The sequence below is a fragment of the Chrysemys picta genome, chromosome 15 (genome assembly GCF_011386835.1).
Source record: "Chrysemys picta bellii isolate R12L10 chromosome 15, ASM1138683v2, whole genome shotgun sequence".
NCBI classification, from domain to species: Eukaryota; Metazoa; Chordata; order Testudines; family Emydidae; genus Chrysemys; species Chrysemys picta.
Window position 1 is genome coordinate 20,174,317 of NC_088805.1, and position 19,113 is coordinate 20,193,429.

Consider the following 19,113-nt stretch of genomic DNA (forward strand, 5'->3'; position numbering starts at 1 on the left):
GTGTTTTCTGAGGCCAATAGCTGGCAGCAATAAGAAGGTAGGAGAGCAACTGCTGAGCATGTGTGGAGGCAGATGGGAGGGAGGAGCCAAACCCTGAGAAGAGATGGTGAATAGTCAGCTGCAGAAAGGCTGTTAAGTTTACAAAGAATTCTGTTTTGTCCTTCTGATTTCCAAACCGAGGTGCCATTTAGAACGGGGGCTGGTGCCAGTGTCCTCTGGGGGCTGGCAGTATTTACACAGCTGACAGATTTTATTTGGAAACTGCAAATAGACAGTTAACACCATAAGGAAAATGCCTTACAGAGGTGAAAGGGCTGCTGTAAGGACACATTTCTCTCTGCCAAATTCATTATCATGATGCATGCTAATGAGTTTGGAAATGACCATGCGGCTGGCAAGAGCATTCTGCAGGCAGCTTTTCAATTAAAAACAGAGAGGTGCCCAGAGTGGTCTGAAAATCTCTAAAAGGCAGTTTTCTCCTACCCCCTGCTTCTCCCATTCATAGGGTGGTACTCCCCATCCCAATGCATGGCTACATGTCCCAAGATTTTGGCCTGGAACAGGAGTACTTTGACAGATGGGCCTAGATCTGGCCTTTTATTTGGGCAGCTTTGTGCTGCACCTGTGGTGCAAACCTGCCGTGAAGCCAGCATTCTCCATGTGGAGGAGAATCATAGGGCAGCACAGAGCTCCTACATCACATCATTCTAGCCACAAATGCAAGGGGTGGACTGGGGTTGCTTTATGTCCCAGCAGCTTTTGGTTTCTCTAATGGCCCCCTGGGGACAGTGGCAGTTGATGTAAACCAGGGTGATCTGAAGGCTGCTCTAGGTTGTGCCAGGAACTGGCCTAGTGCCTGGACAATTCCAGGATCAGGGTGTGTACAGCTCTGGCTTTAAGACAACTTGGCATCACCCACTTTTGAACTATGATGAGGGTTCCTGAGCCAGAACTCAGTATCTAGCCCTGAGAGAGTTGTGAACTGTCTCCGTTCATCGCAAGGAGGAGTTAACGCTCATGGTATCTAAACTTTGAGCAGTTTTCATAGGCGTGTCTACACTACAAAATTAAGTCAACCTAACTTATGCCGCTGCGGTAATGACATCACTTGTGTGTGTCTACACTTTGCTCCTTGTGGCAGTGGTGCACATCCTCGCCAGGAGCACTTGCACAGATTCCAGTGTCAGTGTGGGCCATTGTGCGATGGCTTCTGAAAGCCAGCCACATTGGATGTGAGCAGGGCCACGTATCGACATTGACTCTACGCCGCTTGTGGAGGTGGTCGTTAGGTCAGTGTAGTGGGAGAGTTACGTTGATGGGAGCAAAATTTTAGTGTAGACACTTAGAGTTGGGTTGATGCAAGGCAGCTTACGTCAACCTAATTCTGTGTGTAGACCGGAGCTAAGTATGTCACTTGAGCCATCCTAGCCAGCTCCTCTGGGATTCACTGCTTCAGGGGAGCTTGTTCAACCTCATCTTTAGTTAATAGCATGGTACAAACTACTAACCTAGGTGTAGATAGTTACATTAGGCATTGCCCTCTGCCAGGGGTAATGTGCAAGATGCATTGTCCCAGGAGCAGAGGCAGGAGGCATGACCCTTTGGGTATCTCTATGATGAGATAACTGGCTCTGTGGATGAGGGGAAAGCAGTGGATGTGTTATTTCTTGACTTTAGCAAAGCTTTTGATACTGTCTCCCACAGTATTCTTGCCACCAAGTTAAAGAAGTATGGGCTGGATGAATGGACTGTAAGGTGGATAGAAAGCTGGCTAGATCGTCGGGCTCAACGGGTAGTGATCAATGGCTCCATGTCTAGTTGGCAGCTGGTTTCAAGTGGAGTGCCCCAAGGGTCGGTCCTGGGGCCGGTTTTGTTTAATATCTTTATTAATGATCTGGAGGATGGTGTGGACTGCACTCTCAGCAAGTTTGCAGATGACACTAAACTAGGAGGCGTGGTAGATACACTAGAGGGTAGGGATCGGATACAGAGGGACCTAGACAAATTAGAGGATTGGGCAGAAAAAAACCTGATGAGGTTCAACAAGGACAAGTGCAGAGTCCTGCACTTAGGACGGAAGAATCCCATGCACTGCTACAGACTAGGGACCGAATGGCTAGGTAGCAGTTCTGCTGAAAAGGACCTAGGGGTCACAGTGGACGAGAAGCTGGATATGAGTCAACAGTGTGCTCTTGTTGCCAAGAAGGCTAACGGCATGTTGGGCTGTATAAGTAGGGGCATTGCCAGCAGATCGAGGAACGTGATCGTTCCCCTTTATTCGACATTGGTGAGGCCTCATCTGGAATACTGTGTCCAGTTTTGGGCCCCACACTACAAGAAGGATGTGGAAAAATTGGAAAGAGTCCAGCGGAGGGCAACAAAAATGATTAGGGGTCTGGAGCACATGACTTATGAGGAGAGGCTGAGAGAACTGGGATTGTTTAGTCTCCAGAAGAGAAGAATGAGGGGGGATTTGATAGCAGCCTTCAACTACCTGAAGGGGGGTTCCAAAGAGGATGGAGCTCGGCTGTTCTCAGTGGTGGCAGATGACAGAACAAGGAGCAATGGTCTCAAGTTGCGGTGGGGGAGGTCCAGGTTGGATATCAGGAAAAACTATTTCACTAGGAGGGTGGTGAAACACTGGAATGCGTTACCTAGGGAGGTGGTGGAGTCTCCTTCCTTGGAGGTCTTTAAAGCCCGGCTTGACAAAGCCCTGGCTGGCATGATTTAGTTGGGAATTGGTCCTGCTTTGAGCAGGGGGTTGGACTAGATGACCTCTTGAGGTCCCTTCCAACTCTGATATTCTATGATTCTATGATTCTATTCTATATTTCCTCCCCTCCTGGTTCTGAGGGTGAGGAAGTGTTAATTTACTGCTAGTCCAAAGATTCTTAGCTTGGGTTTTGTGACCACGTGGCCCTTCCCATATTGATAAATGGGAGTGATCCTGGCTAGAGGCGATGGGGAACTCAGTATGGCAAAGGGTGAGAAACCACTGTGCAAGCTTATACAAGCCCTATATTACTGCCCCACATGCCTAGCTCAGCTGCACTGTTCAGCAAGTACAAGGACAGAACCAAGTCTCCACCCGCCTCCTCCGGGGTTGAGAATATGCAGGCAAGTAGCAGCCCGGAGAGGAGTTCAAGGCAGGTTCCTCTTCCCAATACTTGTACAGCTACTTCGTCCAAGTCACAATTTAACCCTAAATACATAAATAAGCCACAAGTCTTGAATGATAAAATATGCTCATTGCTCCCGCTCTCTTTGAGCTGAGAGACTGGAAGTCACCACAGCTTCAGCGTCTTCTGGAACAAACTCATGCAAGCAGGGAATGAGACGCAGAGCCATGTTGTACATAGGAGAAGCTCAGACCATAAATCCGACCACACTAATCACTGAGCTGTTTGATTCTAGGATCCCTTTTTAGTGTTCTTCAGCAACAAGACCAGTGGAGATTGAGGCTATGGATAGGAGAGTCATATCTACAGGTAATGAAATAACTGCACTTCTTGTGTCTGGTATCTTGACTCTGAAAACCGGTGGAGTTGTGAGTTTTGTGTATCTCATGCAGCTGTATGCTAGCGTGAGATGCTAGAGATAAAAAAACTGGGTATTTAGGTAGCAAAAGCACCTTTGCCACACCGACTCCCCTTTTCCTTTTGTGAGAATTCAGCCTGTTAGTTTAGGTCAGTCCCCATGCTGCTTTTACTCTTAAACTTTTTCCTACCTGTTATTTTCTATCTCCTTACTATCTGGTGAAGCCTTCACGATACAGATACCTATGGGCTTTTTTCTGTATTCCCTTAACACTGATGCAAAACAGGAGTAACTCCATTTACATCAATGAAGTTACACCGGTGTAAGTGAGAGCACAAGCAGGCCCTTTTGATGATTTTCCGGTTTCGTGGGCTTTATCCAACTATGAGCCGCGTTCTGCTGTCAGTTACAGCCACGTACCCTTACTCAATGGAGTTGCCTAGGTGTAACTGAGAACTGCATCTGGCACATACATCCTTTCTGCCACCCTTTGGCTCCCTCTGTAACTCGCTCAATCACTTTGTGCATCAGACCCCCCTGGGTAAAATGTGGATTGTAATAAAGTCTGTAATAAAGGCAACGATTGTCTCTGACTATGTGTATGTCCAGCACCTAGTGCAACAGGGTCCCAGTCTCCATTGTGATGGCTAGGCATGACTGTAATACAAATAATTAACAACTGTCAGAGGCTACGGTTGTACTTATTCCCTAGGTAGAACAGCAATGACAGCAGACAAAACAGAGTGTGGATGTGGGGGTTTGTTTGAGAGGAGAGATATACTCCTCTTGGTGGTTCATGAAAATCCACCCAGTGTTTCTTGTTCTTTTGCGTTTACACTCTCAAGATCCTTTCCTGTTCACTTCCATTCTGGAGTTAAATGGAAGCTGTTAATTACATTGCACATATGCCGCATTTGCACTGCACCCTGCAGCCCGTGCTTGGCTCAGTACAGAAATATACAGCTGACTCCATGAGCCCTTTCATTTGGCAAAGGCACTATTTTCCAGCTGAGCCTGGAGGGTCAAGATGCGCCATTTTACAGCAGAAGGTCACATGACTCTGCAGTCTGCTACAGCTCATTTGAGCTGTGTTGCAACCAGTGGCTAAAAAATCCCTTAAAAAAAACAAAATAAAATAACTTTGTCTCTGTTACCACATCAGGCAGGCCTGTCTTACGTTAGCAAAAGCTGTTCAGTAGCCTGCAGAAGAGGAAAAATACTCTGTCCTCCTAGGCTAAAACCATAAATCCTCATCTGGTGCAAATCCATGTAGTTTTGTTTAATTCAGTGGAACTGTGCAGAAGGACACCAGCTGAGGATCTGGCCCTTAAAGTGTCTTGTAAACTTAATGTTGGTAACTAGTTACCAGTGGGGAACACAGTTGTAGTCCTGATCCTGCAAACATTTCACATTTAACTTTAAGCATGCAAAGCAAACAGACACTTTCATTGGAACTGCCCATGTACTTACAGTGAAGCACAGTCATAAGCATTTAACATAAGAACGGCCATACTGGGTCAGATAAAAGGTCCATTTAGCCCAGTACCCTGTCTTCTGACCAGGGCTTTGGAGCTGTGCTCCAGCTCCAGGCAAAAACCTGCAGCTCCACTGCTCCGGAACTGCTCTGCGCTCCAGCTCCGGGCTCCGCTCCAAAGCCCTGCTTCTGACAGTGGTCAATGCCAGATGGCCCAGAGGGAATGAACAGAACAGGTAATCATCAGGTGATCCATTCCGTCTCACTCATTCCCAGCTTCTGGCAAACAGAAGCTAGGGACAGCATCCTGTCCATCCTGGCTAATAGCCATTGATGGACCTATCCTCCATTAACTTATCTAGTTCTTTCTTGAACCCTGTTAGAGTCTTGGCCTTCACAACATCCTCGGGCAAAGAGTTCCACAGGTTGACTGTGCATTGTGTGAAGAAATGCTTCCTTTTATTTGTTTTAAACCTGCTGCCTATTAATTTCCTTTGGTGACCCCTAGTTCTTGTGTTATGAGAAGGAGTAAATAACACATCCTTATTTATTTTCTCCACACTAGTCATGATTTTATAGACCTCAATCATACCCCCCTTCGTTGTCTCTTTTCCAAACTGAAAAGTCCCCATCTTATTAATCTCTCCTCATATGGAAGCTGTTCCCTACCCCTAATAATTTTTGTTGCCCTTTTCTGAACCTTTTCCAATTCCAATATATCTTTTTTGAGATGAGGCAACTACATTTGCATGCAGTATTCAAGATGTGGGCGTACCATGGATTTATATGGAGGCAATATGATATTTTCTGTCTTATTATCTATCCCCTTCTTAATGATTCCCAACATTCTGTTCGCTTTTTCACTGCTGCTGCACATTGAGTGGATGTTTCCAGAGAACTATCCACAATGACTCCCAAGATTTCTCTCTTGAGTAGTAACAGCTAATTTAGACCCCATCATTTTATATGTATAGTTGGATTATGTTTTCCAATGTGCATTACTTTGCATTATCAACATTGAATTTCATCTGCCATTTTGTTACCCAGTCACCCAGTTTTGCGAGATCCCTTTGTAGCTCTTCGCAATCAGCTTTGGGCTTAACTATCTTGAGTAGTTTTGTATCATCTGGAAATGTTGCCACCTCACTGGCTACCCCTTTTCCCAGATCATTTATGAATATGTTGAATAGTACTAGTCCCAGTACAGACCCCTAGGGGACACCACTATTTACCTCTCTCCAGTCTGAAAACTGACCATTTATTCCTACCCTTTGTTTCATTTCTTTTAACCAGTTACTGATCCATGGCAGGATCTTCCCTCTTATCCCATGACAACTTACTTTGCTTAAGAGCCTTTGGTGAGGGACCTTATCAAAGGCTTTCTGAAAATCTAAGTACACTATATCCACTGGATCCCCCTTGTCCACATGCTTGTTGACCCCCTCAAAGAATTCTAGTAGATTGGTGAGACATGATTTCCCTTTACAACAACCATGTTGACTCTTCCCCAACAAATCATATTAATCTATCTGTCTGACAATTCTATTCTTTACTATAGTTTCAACCAGTTTGCCCGGTACTGAAGTCAGGCTTACTGGCCTGCAATTGCCGAGATCATCTCTGGAGCCCTTTTTAAAAATTGGCGTCACATTAGCTATCCTCCAGTCATTCGGTACAGAAGCTGATTTAAATGATAGGTTACAGACTACAGTTAGTAGTTCTGCAATTTCACATTGAGTTTTCCTTCAGAACTCTTGGGTGAATACCATCTGCTCCTGGTGACTTATTACTGTTTATTTTATCAATTTGTTCCCAAACTTCCTCTAATGTCACCTCAATCTGCGACAGTTCCTCAGATTTGTCACCTAAAAAGAATGGCTCAGGTTTGGGAATCTCCCTCACATCCTCAGCCATGAAGACCAATGCAAAGAATTCATTTAGTTTCTCCGCAATGGCCTTATTGTCCTTGAGTGTTCCTTTGCATCTCGATCATCCAGTGGCCCCACTGGTTATTTATCAGGCTTCCTGCTTCTGATGTTCTTAACATTTTTTTGCTATTACTTTCTGAGTCTTTGGCTAACTGTTCTTCAAAAAAAATTTGGCCTTCCGACTTACATTTTTGCACTTCACTTGCCAGAGTTTATGCTCCTTTCTGTTTTCTTCACTAGGATTTAACTTGCAAAAGGATGCCTTTTTGCCTCTGACTGCTTCTTTTACTTTGTCGTTTAGCCACAATGGCCCTTTTTTGGTTCTCTTACTATGTTTTTTAATTTGGGGTATACATTTAAGTTGAGCCTCTATTATGGTGTCTTTAGAAAGTTTCCATGCAGCTTGCAGGGATTTCACTTTTGGCGTTGTACCTTTTAAATTTCTGTTTAACTAACTTTCCTCATTTTTGTGTAGTCCCCCTTTCTGAAATTAAATACTACAGTGTTGGGCTGCGGTGGTTTTCCCCCCACCACAAGGATGTTAAAGTTAATTATATTATGGTCACTATTACCAAGCGGTCCAGCTATAGTCACTTATTGGACCAGATCCTGTGCTCCACTTAGAACTAAATCAAGAATTGCCTCTTCTCTTTGGGTTCCAGAACTGGCTGCTCCAAGAAGCAGTCATTTAAGGTGTCAAGAAACTTTATCTCTACATCCCATCCTGAGGTGAGATGGATGTGTATATCATATAAGAACTTCCTTATTTTCTCAAAGGACTGCTACCTTTTGGATATATAATAAGGGATAAGTAGATCTTGAGAACTCACAGGTGGGGTTAGACCACACTGAGCTCCAATATGTTGGCTCCTCAGGGGTGAAATACACCCCAGAAGAGACCCAGCAAAAAGCCTCTTCAAGCCTACTTACAGCATAAGTAGAGTTGGTCAGAAGTGCTAATGAACCTAAAATGTATTTAAAAAAAAAAAAAAGTTGGAATCAAAACAAAATATTTCAAAGGGGCCGGAAGTGAGGAGAAACAAATGAGGGTTTTTTGGTTCATGAATACTGAGGCTTTTTGACTTTGCCTTGATGCAAGGTTTATGGGAGGAGGGAATTGTTGAACTCTGAAATATTTGCTCATTTCCCACCCAGCTCTACTCAGTCTGTAGAGGAAAATTTGCCCCTTTGTTTGTTTGAACAGTGTACAGAATGGAAACACCAAAACCCTTCATTTTACACTGACCAAACATTCTGAAAGTACAAAATCCTCTCACCCACTTCCCAGGGTTCCCCCAGAATAGCTCCGAATATTTGGTTAGGTTATGGATGCTGAGGTCACTCCGCACCTCACTGGATTGGGGCCCTGAGCAACCTTCAACCCCAGACAGGTTTGCCATGTTTTCCCAAAATGCAGTTGGAGCCTCTTGCTCTGTTAGCAGCCGTTTCCAATGGTGAGTGGGTATCAAAGGGTATTTAAACCATCTTTCTGTTGTTGAAATAGATTCTGATTTCCAGTCACACATAATTGATCTCATACTGCTGATAAACTTTTTATATTTTTTTCTCTCTTTTGGAAGTTACTAGCTACTCTATTTCTTCTAGCAATAAACTGGAGTTTTACGAGTGCGAAATGCATTTCTTCACTCTTTCCCTCTGTAACGATTGTGGTGGGAGTGTTTACCTCTCCCAGCTGCCTTCTGTGTGGCCAGCAGCGTGACAATGGCAAGGCACCATCTGGCTCTCCCTAATTTTGCCAACTGTAGGTGTAATCACCAGGGCAATTTCAGAGTCCAAAATCCCCATGTGCTCCTGTACTGGGGCCTGGGGGGAAAAAATGAGTGCACTGGTACATGGAGGTACAATGAGAGTTTTTGAAAATGTGTCCTAGCTTCCTAGGGAATGCAAGCACTGCTTCGTGTTCCCATGGCATCAGCTTGAAAGCACCTGGCTAATGTGCACTGGGAAGCAAACGGCCCATGCCCAACTGCTGCCACTTGTGTCTGGAGCTGGTGTTTCCAGGTGGGGTCATTCGGCAATTACAGGCATGCCGGTGGGAGTGACGGTAGAGAGGCTGAGTCTCTGGGTGCCGGCTGTTTGGAGTGGTTCTGTATGGCCGTGGCTCACTTGATGATCACCAGCTGCGGTTGCCCCATTGCTGCGCATCTGGGAGCAGCACACTGTTCTCTTGAGCATCAAAGAACCATAGAAGTTAAAGATGGGAGTAGGCCTGCTAGGTGGTGGTGATGGGATGGTTTGTACTGAGATAGCAGCTGGAGGCCAGCACCCCGCTGTGCAAGGTGCTGTACAGATCTGCGACAAAAGGTCCCGCTACACTTTGCGGTGGGGTATGATTCCCAGCTCGAGGAGACTTATTCGTGCTAGTGCTGATTGAGCGATTGGGCTAAAAGAGGTTGTAGTCACGAGTGTCAGGAGGGGCTTGCAACCCTGAGCCCGGGCAGCGGCCAGCGGTCTGGGTGGGCGAATTTCGCCTGCGCATCCTCCTATGCTGCCTCAGCTTCACTGTTATTGTTACATGAGCTAGTTCTCGTCGGTCTAGCTTGGGTGTATCTATGCATGTTGCAGTCACACCTCCCGATTGTGGTGTAGACGTATGCTAAGTAGCATGTAGCCCATTCACCTCACCTGCCAGTAAAGGCTTGTTTGGGAGTAATGACTATCTTCACTTCTGGACTCTGCTATGTACAGGAAAGAGAACTGTATTATTTGTCTTATACAGGTCTTGTACTAAGGCATGGGACTGGGAACCAAGTGATCTCCAGCTCTGCCACCCAATCTCTCTGTGCCTCAGTTTCCCATCTGGAAAGTGGGGATAACAATGCTGCTTTTCTCCCACTCTTTGCCTCTTTTTGTCCAGTTAGATTGCAAGATCTTGGGCCAGGGACTGCCTCTTACCATGTGTACATACAATACCTAGCACAATGACACCCGGATCTCAGCTGGGGCCATACGTGCTGCTGTAAATAAAAATACATTTTATAAATAATAAGGAACCTGGTACAATAGGCAGCACAGAATGGGCTCACTTTTGTTTCACCTGTGCTCTGACTCAATAACAGGATTAAAAATCCATGTTCCCGCTGGTTTCTGGTTCTTTGTTCTAACTACTTGTCCCAGCCTCATGGGGTCTGATTTTCAGAGGGGTTGAGCATCTGCACCTTCCATTGACTTCAACTGAAGTTGAGGGTCTTCCACATTTGAGGGTGTTTGAATGGAGTCTTCAGTGGCGTTACTCTAGATTTATGCTAGGGTAGTTCAGGGCAGAAGCTGGTCCACAGAGTAGTCATGGAATCTGAAGGTGGGTTTCAGAAGTGCTGAAGACCTTCAACTTCAGTTGAAGTCAATGGGAATCTAACATTCCAGTTCAGCACCGTCTGTATGGGAAAAGGGTGTTTGTCCTATTCCCCCTACTTCATCAAATGACATCTGGTAGGGTGCCTTCCCAGTGGCTTGCGATTCCAGCATAGAAGGATGTGCAAGCTGCACCAAACTGACAAAATATTGTCTGGCTGAATCCTGTTGAAATCACTTCAAGTTGTACTTGCTGTAAACCTCTGTGGTGCAGGTCAGTGCAATGCCCTGGTTGCTTTGATTTGAATAATTTTAAGCAGTGCCAAACACACACAGCTAACAAAGCACCTGAATAATAAATTGCCTGCTAAGGATTATGGCGATTCTTCAAGGACTGGCAAAAGAGAGTCAGGCTGGGAGGAAGGTTATTTAAATGCAGGTGATGTTTACGTTCTGCTGGTGTTAGTTTCCTTTAGTTAAAACAGCTAGCATTTCTGTTTATTCATGTTGGCCAATCAATAAATCCCTGGTGGAGGTAAAATAAAATGTCTATGGGTAATAGAACCAATCCTACCCTCCTTTCACTCGGCTGTAATGAGTATCACCATGAGAGTGATTTTTGGACTGTCTGGAAGTGATGCTTCCCCTTCTGTTTAATTGCTCTGCAGCAAGCTGTGTGAGATGTAGAGGGCCAAACACCAGCCTACAGCCTCCTGTTTTATCCTCTACAAAAAGAGACTCTGCTGGGGATGTAAAACGGAGTTCTGAATGTTTCAGTGCTGGAAGGGGCAAATGCTCACCAGAGAACTCCACGGCGGGACTCTTCACTTCTGCTTTATTAGGAATACAGGGAAACAAAAGGACTTGAAGCAGGTAAGTTTCAATAACACGACAGTGCCCCGAAAGGTGTTATAAGCCTGGTTTCCAGAGACATTGAGTACCTGCAGCTCCCCCTGACTTCGGTAGGAATTGTGGGTGTTCAGCACCTCTGAAAATCAGGCCCCACAATTGAGCTGAATCCGACCTACTTCTGCCTTCCTGAAACTCAGCTCCATGTCTTTTCCTCTGCCTGCCCGAGGTGGAGCTGTTTCCCCTGCCTCAACAACAGCAGGACAATATTGGAGAATATTTATATCTGTAGATGTGATCCAAGAGTCATGACACCTAATCTTTGGTTGTGTGAAAAGGATCTTCTTTCCTTTGTCCCTATCCACCAGGGGGAGGGAATGAAGGATACAGTGACCTTAATTGCATTCTCCTGAGAGCCATCTGCAGGCCTTGCAAAGAGCTAGTCACCCCTCAGCTAATGCCAATCATCACAAAGGGGGCAGGTAGGAGGAGAGGTCATGCCATAAGAATGGCCATACTGGATCAGATCAAAGGTCCATCTAGCCCAGTATCCTATCTTCCAACTGGTGCCCCAGAGGGAATGAACAGAACAGGTAACCATCAAGTGATCCATGCCCTGTCGCCCATTCCCAGCTTCTGGCAAACAAAGGCTAGGAATACCATCCCTGCCCATCCTGACTAATGCCATTGATGGACCTATCCTCCATGAATTTATCTAGTTCTTTTTTGAACCCTGTTATAGTCTTGGCCTTCACAACATCCTCTGGCAAAGAGTTCCACAGGTTGACAGTGTGTTGTGTGAAGAAATACTTCCTTTTGTTTGTTTTAAACCTGCTGCCTATTAATTTTATTTGGTGACCCCCTAAGAGGTCATTTGGTACCATGGAGAGGAGCACATGCTGCTTCCTCTTAAAAGCTGTACTGGTGGGCGTGCTCTCCTTGCTGTTGGCAGAGACTGAGCCAGGATCCGTGGACCAGTGCCCATAAGCCACAACAAAGCCCAGAAGCCATTAAAGGTATACATGGGGGCAGGACTCAGCAAAGGTGCTGTGCTAGGGGTCGGCAGCTACTACTCTTAAGGGAACGGCAGCATGGTTCTACCCCCTACCTGTGCCCTTGAGGATGGCTGGCGCTGCTAGCCCAAGCAAAGGGTCACAGGGCTTGTGATCTAGAGGGAGTAACCACAAGAATATTAAATATTGGAGAAAACTGTGCTTATTAAAAGTAAGATTAAAGTAAAGGTGGGTGAAGGCTTGTGCAAGTAAAACAGTTATTCTAAAGCAATCAAATCCTACCATAATCCATGCTATTCATCTTGCTACTGACTTAAAAAATTACACTGTGCACAGGGGAAAAGCCGGAGTGAAAGTTGTTCAGTGGAATTTAAAATTTCTGTTTAATTGGTCTGCAATGCTAATTAGTGCTAATAGTCCTTGAGACAGGTCTGATAATTAGTGAGTTTCGTATCCAGTTGGGAAGCTGAGCTAAACACCTGCTTAACGTTGCTTCTGGATGCTAATGAATGAGGTGCTGTATTGTGGCTGTGCTGTTTGTTTCTAACAGCCTTACATATTGCTGCTTTAGCCCCAATTCTACAAACCCTTATGCCCAGGCTTTACTTTATGCATGTAAATAATCCCCCCCCCTCCCGAAGTCTTGGATAATACATGCTGCACTCCTACGCTTTGATTATGTAGGAATCTAGCAAATCTGGAGAGGGTTCCATATGGGAGTTTCAGTCTCTGGGACACATTATCCTTTGCTCACTGGGCTGGACCACCAGCTGGTGTCAATTGGCATGTATTGATTGTTTATCCAAGACTTAAGAGCCTCAGGCCCAAATCCCGAACTCGATATAAAATAACACTCATGGCTATCTGGGCACATGTGAGTAATGTAAGTAATTCCTCCTTTTCCAGGAAATGTCCACGTTCTAATGACCACACCTCACTATTTGCCTTGTCTTGTGTTGTGTTCACTTGTCATTCCATAGTGGAAGCCTGCATGGGAAGGACCTGGTCCTGTTTCGGCAATAATCTTCCATTGTACATTTAGGGTGTTATATACATGATTAGTAATAATGTGACCTGCAATTTAGTCCTTGGTATCCAATTATGACATTACAGAGCACAATCCAGACCAGCGAGGGCTGCCTGGGCTGCCTCACAATGCTGCTGTAGTGCCCACGTTGGCTGCTCAGAAACAGGAAAGCAGCATGCAGGGCACACCCTAAATGTCCGTGTATAGCTCCTGCCAGCAACACTCCAGTCACACTCTGGCTTCCACCAGCCTTGGTTGCCACATGCAGGGTGACCTCAAGACCCCCAGTCCCAGATTCCCCCCTCCCCCCAAAATGTGTTTTATACTGCATTGTCCAGCCCTCTCCTGGACAATTCAGATAACAAAAAGGCCCATTGTTCCTGTAAGAGAACAATATACAACAACTTGCTCCTTTTAAATGGATTTACCACACAGCCCAGTTTAACCACAGCACTGGATTAGTTTTGATTAAAGAATAAAACAAGTTTATTTAATGAAAGAAGATAGGATTGTCAGTGAGTACAAGCATTAAGGCATTAAAGTCAGAAATGGTTACAAGAAAAATAAAGAGAAAACTTTCTAAACTTAACAAATTAGACTTGGTTCAAGCTGAAATCCTACCACATGTTTTCAGTACATTGCCAACCAAACCCTCAGGCTAGGATCTGCTCTCAAAGTCCAATGCCTGTTTCCTTTTTCTTAGGAGAAAAGAGAGAGAGGGACAGAGAGAGAACTTAGGGTGTTTTTGCCCCTCACTTTTAGAGTTCAGTCACCCTTTGAACTGCATTTTCCTGAAAGTGACCTCTAGATAAAGTTCTTTCCAGCTGAGAGAAAGGAGACATGGAGGTGTTATGCTGTTTCTTTTAACCTGTGTATACTGCAATGCAGTTTTTCTTTGTCTTCTTTCTTCCTCTGCTCACTGTCTAAGGACTCTGTTTGCAGCTTACATGTAAATTGAGGCTATGTGAGTTTGAACATGTGCCTTTAACATCATACAGGCGGACTTCATAACATTACACACAATGCTGCTACATACATTCACCATGACATTGACCAGTGAGTTGTTAGTTTTCAAGGCATATTTTGTATCGAGATTATTACAATATGTGTAAGGTGTGAATACAGTGGTGCATTCGGTCATGCCAGTTACAGGGGAATGTTTTGTGTAACTAATACATGAACCATAGCATTGCAGTAACCCCATGCTTATTTCAAGGGAAGTATGGTTGGGTTTGCTTATCCCTTCCCTTTCTATTCACTGTGTAATCACCAGTTCCACTTGATTAACAGTTCACTCATTGCTTTCTCACCCTCGGCTCAACAATGCTGAGCATTGCTACCCAATACAGCAAATGGGGCCAGGATGTTCAGCATCCAGTAGGACTGAGCACTGGTAAAACATGGCTCCAGTTTTCCCCAGTTTCTTTCTTTTAATCAGAGGTTTTACTGAAAAATTGATTTAACTTTTTGAAAGAATGGTCTAAACTTTGTTCCAAGCAGCTCCCCTCCACTGTTCAGTCCAGGGAGTTGTCATAAGAGCATGGCTAAGGGGAATCTGAGCAGAGATCCCGTCTACAGAGCAGGTATGTCAGGAGTGCTCGTGGTGCTTTTCTCAGCTATGCTGGTAAATTAAGAACAATGGCTTCATTAAAGCCTCTGTGCGTCAACCATTTTATTTCTCTCGGAGAAGCAATTTAGCTTTTGCTATGCTAAGCTATAGAACAGCTATTGCAGATTATAGGCTTACAGGCAGTTCCAAGTGTGAAGCAGCAGTATAAGTCTGTGGCATTAGGAGCTGGCACTTTGAACACAACTCTTGGCAACAATTAATTGCCCCGGGAGTGGAGAAATATTGCCTTCGTCTTGACAACAGTTATTGTATTAAACACACACGTTTCCAAATTCACGGTCTGCTTGAAGACAATTGTCACCTCTGAAAAAGCATTCCTGCTGTGCTCTAGAAATAAGGAAAGAAACAATTTCCCTTGTTAAGCACTCCCTAGTGACAGCACCTCTTCTACCACCTAGCCTTAACATCAACTTCCTAAGTAAAGATATAATTGGTTTATTATGAAGGAATGGTGGACTTTTCAGAAGCACTTGGTGCTGGCCTCACCCTGCTCTTGTGGAGGTCAACAGGAGCAGAGTTAGAGCAAGAGTGAGTACTTTTAGAAAATCCCACCTTAAATTAGGTGAGGAATGGAATTCTGTTAAGGAAACAGTCACATTTAACAGCCCGTCTCTCCTGTTTTAGTTTTACATCCACCCTTTGGCTTGGTTGGCATTGCTGTGTCCGTCAGAGGTGTGAAAACCACACACTGCTGGCTGAGATAGCTATGCTGACCTATCCCCCAGTGCAGATGCAGCTATGCTGATAGGAAAATGCTTCCATCAACATAGCTACCCTCATTCAGGGAGGTGGTGTTCCTACACTAACCCTTTTGTCAACGCAGGCTGCGTCTGCACTAGAGGGTTATGCCACTATCGTCTCCATGGTATACAACTACCCTGTGACTTGAATGTAGGGGTTAGTTCTAGATTACACTGGCATAAGGGTGAAATACACCCGTGCACAGAGCGTGGTCTCCAGTACAGGCCTGGAATTAGCAATAACGAAAGCCTCTTAACTACAAAGCTTGGAAACCCTTCAGTGCAGATTGGCTGGCGGGGGGGACAAGGCTTCAGAGGTAGCCATTGATCTCCTTGACTTTCAGGAAAATTCAATTTCAGTTTATGGTTTTTGATATGAGCAAGTGCAAATACCCTGTAAGACACAGAACCGAAATTACTACAGGAAGCAGCCACAACACAGGTCAATATATTAGCCTGCCAAGGCTTTAGAGCTTAGGCAAGGGAATTTATTCTCCAAACAGACTATACCATAGGAAAGCAATTCCTTTGTTACCAGAGTCATTATGCATACTCCTGCAGTCACATGGAACCGGAGACTGGACGTCAGAATGCAGCCTCCTGCTTCACAGGGCCTTCAGAGTACTGGACAGTAGAGATAAAGAGATTAAAAATGAGCAGCTGAGGCTCCGTCCTGCTCTCATTGAAGTCAGTGAAAGTCTTTCCATTGGCCGTTACTTGTTATTCCCTGGTACCACTGCCGTACCCGCGGGCGCCCCCTCTCCAAGGGAGACTGCTACGGATGAGATAACAGAGGGAGCTAATCAGTATTTCTCTTGCTGCAGCATCACAGCTGGAAGGAAGTGTTGTTTCTAGAGGCTGTGCTGCTGAGAATGGCCTTAACAAAGCGGCAGCTCCGGCAGGTGTTCAGGTGAAAACTAATATCCGAGCTGTCCTGACAATGCCAGGCAGGGACTTCTTTGACGCACTGAATTGTATTAACATCTATGAAACTAAACTTGATTTGTGTAAGGCCCCGAAACTGAGGGCTTGATTGGTGCTCAGATTCCACAATGGTGGGCATATCATAAGAACATGAATAGAACAGGGGGTAGTTGCATTGTTGGTTTCATGACTGGGTTGTGCAGTCCTTTCCAGAAGCCACTTTGCTCCTACATTTTTGATAAACAAAAATATCTGTGCCCTGAACACATTGCAAAGCAAACTGATCTCATTCCGATATACCCAGGCTATCTATAGGGTGGGTACTATCACATCCCAGAGAAGTGGATCTTACAGTGATAAGATGTGATCATTTGCCAGTATTTTAAAATCAATTAGCATGCCAGATGAGAACCCCGGATTTACAAAATTGGAGGGGGGGCAGTTATGTGGTGGAGAAATGGTTTTAAAAAATCCATGTTAGGGAAACCATGAAAAGTTTCTCTAAAAAAGGAAGCAATCAACACTTATTTCCAACTGCCTATGACAAATACTGGATTTCTGAGGGTGCCTTCTCACTGTTTCTTTAAATTCTGCCCATTGCACTCGCAGACTATCTGTAAATGTCGACATGGATTATTATTGTTGTTTGATAGTGCCCAAAGGGGTGTTGGATTCCTTAGAGTATAGATAAAGACATGCTCCCTGCCTTGAAGGACTTGCACTATCATTTCAGACATGAAGCAACAAATAGGGAACAACTTTCTCTAGCCGCTGGTACCAACCAGCTCTTGGGGATTATTCACTTTGGGTTTGAAACAACCCATTGAAGTGAATGGAAGGAGAAAGGATGGTTCAGTGGTTAGAGTAATTAGCCTGGGCTCTGGGAGATCTGGATTCAATTCCTGCTGTCCCACAAACTTCCTGTGTGACCCTGGGCAAGTCACTTAGTCTCTCTGTTTCTCAGTTCCCCATGGAGATAATACTTCCCCACCTCACAGAAGGTTGTGAGAATCAATACATTAAATGTTGTGAGGTGCTCACATAGAACAGTGATGGGGACCACATAAGTGTGGCAGTTAGATAGGCTTTTTACTGACTTCAGTGTGTGTTGGATCTATCTCATGGTAGATCAGGTTTGTTTTGTCTGCACAATTTACATATGTAATTATTGACTCACATCTCACTGCATCCCAGTAGAAAGGGGATCTGGATTGTCCTGGTGGATCGGTGCTGGGAAGGAGATCCACGCACAGGGATTGGCATTGAGAAAAGCCTGGAAATTGTGGTGGGAGATGCAGATAAACAGGGCAACAAAGTGGTACCGTTAGCGGGGGAGGTAGAGGATTCCCAGACTGAAGGGAGCGTCCTTGGGAAATCTGCTGTAGTTGCGGCTTCTTCTGAATGCCTGACCTGACCTATGTACCAGTTCTTACAGAGTGACCGTCACTGCTTGGGAGCCCATTTGGAATCCAGTCAAAACCAAGGCCTGGATTTTCAAAGGAGCATGCAGGCACCCAACTCGCATCAAAAGTAAACGGAATTGGAGTTCCTATGTCCTGTGGGCTCCTTTGAAAATTCCCACCCAAATCATTTTCATTCTTCCCCCTTATCACCCTGCCACGTTGTATGGAAACACTGCACTGTGTGATGTACGTAAGACTGGCTCTTGGTGATTTTGAGGAAGTCCATTTTCTTTTGACTAGATTAGAACTCTCGGTACTAACATGATGCTCTTCCCCTCCGTGGCATTTCACAGACGCTGGGACAAAACCAGGGGTCAGGTCTGAATTTGGCCCATTGGCGGTGTAATCCAGGCAGTAGCCCTGGGAGGTCGTGATGATTGTCTGAATTTGCAGATGGGGAACCTGTGTAAGGAAACTTGATCAGAGACAGGATCAGAGCTGAGAGCACCCTGTGCTGAGACTACTCATCCAAATACCACCCAGCTACTGAATCTATTATATTACAGTGGAAACCAATTTGGCACATGCTAAAACTCTGGGAGCTCATTGTGCCCCGTCTTTTCCTACAGAGGGGATAAAGAAACTTTCTCCTCTCTGTAACCAGGCATGACAGCAGCACTAGACTCTCTGGGGCACCACCATGGAGAGGGAGATCATGTTGCACCTAATAAAAGGTGTGTCAGCAGCTGTCAAACAAGCTCTCGCAGAAGCACTGAGCCTGTGTTGTGAGGTTCATCAACTCTAGGAGCTCCTTCTTCCACCTTGAGCCGGGAGTCAAAGCCTCACTGCTTAGACTGGCAGATATACTGAAGAGCTGTCTGTGCAGGACTATATTGTGTCCCTCGGCAAGTGGGGATGTGTACTATGTTTATCCAATGGCAAAGTCATAAATGGAAGATCAGAGTTGAAAACACAATAGGCGTTCCCACCGGAATTCCCACTGTGGCTCAACTGACCAGAAAAGCTGTCTCCATTTGCCAGCTAAATGCACCTCTCCAGAACAGAACTGTAATCACAAAATCCATGGCTATGGAAATCAGAGCAAGAGTGTTAGAAACCCTGTGGACCTACAGTCTATAATGATAACCTAGCTTTTTAGGTAGATAAGTGCTATGACCAATTGCCCAAATCTTTCTTTTGTACTGCCGTCTAGCTCACGGAAGTTCTGGGTGGAAGCTTCTGAAGGAGATAAATAGTAATAGTCTTTTTTTTTTTT

At 45.1% G+C, this 19,113-nt stretch overlaps 1 protein-coding gene across 8 annotated transcripts in view; it reads left to right on the forward strand.

The window, feature by feature from the left end:
* Positions 1–19,113, forward strand: part of GALNT9 (polypeptide N-acetylgalactosaminyltransferase 9) — a 903,908-nt gene that overhangs the window by 536,990 nt on the left and 347,805 nt on the right. For 5 of the 8 annotated variants that reach the window (XM_065568515.1, XM_065568512.1, XM_065568518.1 and 2 more), the window contains one exon: positions 10,920–11,124. The exons of the other annotated variants lie outside the window; for them this stretch is intronic. The gene's annotated coding sequence lies outside the window, so the exon portion shown is untranslated. The remainder of the gene's footprint in view (positions 1–10,919; positions 11,125–19,113) is intronic. 8 annotated transcript variants of the gene reach the window in all.